At 38.4% G+C, this 2,500-nt stretch overlaps 2 pseudogenes; both read left to right on the forward strand.

The window, feature by feature from the left end:
* The window catches only part of LOC116702038 (alpha-(1,3)-fucosyltransferase 9-like), a 17,772-nt pseudogene extending 16,194 nt beyond the window's left edge, over window positions 1-1,578 (forward strand).
* Window positions 1,579-1,964: 386 nt separating this feature from the next.
* LOC116701547 (protein PXR1-like) overlaps window positions 1,965-2,500 on the forward strand; it is a 1,050-nt pseudogene continuing 514 nt past the window's right edge.

Below are 2,500 nucleotides of genomic sequence, written 5' to 3' on the forward strand. Positions count from 1 at the left end.
GGGTGGGGTGGGGGGCATTCTCATTGAACGTTGGTCTCATGTGGTGTAACCCTTGTACAGGTCTTATCTACATTGTATAGATTCTCTTGACATTGTGGCAGGCTAGCACCGATGGCTGATGAATTCATTGTATATGAACAGGAGGTGAGGAGTGGCCTCGTCGAACTTCTTCCGTCCACTCAACGTACGGATGTACTCTTCGTTCTGTCCTTAAACAACAGAAGTTTAGCCAGAGACTTTGCATCGGGGAACTCATTTTTTACTTAATGAAGGCATCGGCTGGAAAGGAAAATCTCTTATTTTTTCCTCGTGGCGGACCCCTCATCTCACAGGCACTGTCCCCTGTCACAGGGTGGCCCGTTACCTTCTCCGTGATGTAGTCTCATGGTGAGCGAGTCCAAATGAGAGGTAAAACTGACAGCTGCCAATGGTGGTAGTATACTCCTCATCTACTCAAGGTTGTTCCCCTTTATAGCTGTTACCAAACCGGTCGGTCTTGAGTATTTGTACAGTTCCTTGAATGTTTCCTCTCACACTGTTCCTCTTGGCAGGGTTTTGTTCCTTGAAGCAATCCGCACACTACTTTGTCTTTCTTGTGCAAAACCAAGTCCCTTTTTGTCCACATTCTGTCTTCACCTTCCTGATTGTAGCTCGTTCCTCTGCTGTATGTCGCATCTCTTCTGTAGCCAATGTTTAGTTGTGAACATGTTTTCCAGACCTGGTGTCCTACCCGTGTTCGTGGGATTCCATGGTACAAGCCACTTCCTGACAAGCTGGACGTGGCTCCTGCGGCATGTTTTTTCCCAGATCACCGGCTATGGGTCTCTGTGGAGAAAATGTGACTCCCTTGGCTTGTTGTACAGGCTCTGTTATCGTCAGAAACACAGTTATATCCTTTTGAAGTTTAAAGCAAGCTTTGACTTCAAACTTCACAACGTATAGGCCATAACCACAGCAGGCCTATGCGGCTTGTTCTTCCGGCCTCACCTCTTCATAATTTTCACTCGGCGAATGTAGATGGGCAAACATGATACGCATGCTCAAAATATCGTAGGCATGCAACACTAGCGATACATGCCGAGAGCAGCTGTAGCTGCCAGCCATGTCCTTCTTGGAAGCACGCGCCATCACTCTGTGGGAACATCAGAGAAAATGACTGGTTAGTATGCTTTGAAAACTTATATCAGGAGTTGGCAGGCAAACATAATGAAACCATCCAAAGAGTTTACACCTGTGATCGGAAAATATCAGTTTCTTTCTTCTTGAATAAAGTTGAAGCATCCAATCACACCCCTTCATCCGTTAGGCGGCTAACTGTCGCTAAACATTTAGTTCTTACATAGTTCTGTTCTGCCTAAGCACTTAGAGTTCTTGTACCTCTTTTCAGTAAATTTCGTTAAATAACATAGTTGTTTTACCGAACCTTGTAGCACACACTACCGGTACTTTAGCGTAGCTGTTACATACTTTAGCCTTAGGAAGCTAGCCTCTGCTTCTCTCTCTCTCTCTTTCCTACTTTTCTCTGCTCGGTTGTGGCTAGATTTTTAGTGTGCTCCTCCGCCTCTCTTTAGGTGGTAGGTGTAAAAGTGGAGTTTCTTGAGACCTCGAAGCTTATTGATTTAGTAATTGTGGATTGTTAATTCCCATCGGCATTAATGACCCCTGTTTTGAATGCTTGAACTCGTGTGTGTACATATGCAAATCAATATTGGACACTAGGTTTTCTCTGGACCCCTGCAAATCCTGACCACTGATGACATGTGTAGCCGCATGTCATAATTCGCCGCGGGCTATCGAGGTGTGTCCAGGAAACATGTGGGCCTTTTGTAGAGTCAATTGGCAGACTTTTCTATGGAAGACCTGGTCTGTTCGGAGAGATGGCATTCATTCTCACTTTGGGACAAAGAAAAACAAAATAAAAAAACAAGAGAAAAATACAAAAAAAATACAAAACAAATAAAAAAGAAAAAAAAAAACAAAAAAAAAACAAACAAAAAGAAAACCAAAAAGAAAAGAAAAAAAACAATATAAAAACAAATGAAAAAAAAAAAAAAAAACAACAAAATAAAAAAAAATAAGGAAATAAAAAACCAAAAAAAAATAAAAAAGAAAGCGTGATTAAAAAGAAAATTAAGAAAAAAGAAAATAAAAACAAGAAAAGAAAAAAAAAAAGAAGAGAAAAGAAAAAAAAAAAAAAAAACAAAAAGAAAAATAAAATAAAACAAAAAAACAAAAAAAACAAAGAAAAAAAAAAAAAACAGAAGAAAAAACGATTGAGGCGCAAAAACAAATGGAATAAAAAATAAAAAACAGGGGCGAAAATAAACAAAAAAATGAAAAAAGAAAAGAAAAACGAAATATAAATAGTTAAAATAAAAACGAAAGATGAAAAGAAAAAATAAAAAAAATAAATAAAAAAGGCGAAGAAAATACAAAAAACAAAAAAAGAAAAAAAAAAAAACAAAAGAAAGAACAAAAAAAGAAAACCATAAAAAAACAA

This window comes from Etheostoma spectabile, chromosome 14 (assembly GCF_008692095.1).
Source record: "Etheostoma spectabile isolate EspeVRDwgs_2016 chromosome 14, UIUC_Espe_1.0, whole genome shotgun sequence".
In the NCBI taxonomy this organism is placed as follows: Eukaryota; Metazoa; Chordata; class Actinopteri; order Perciformes; family Percidae; genus Etheostoma; species Etheostoma spectabile.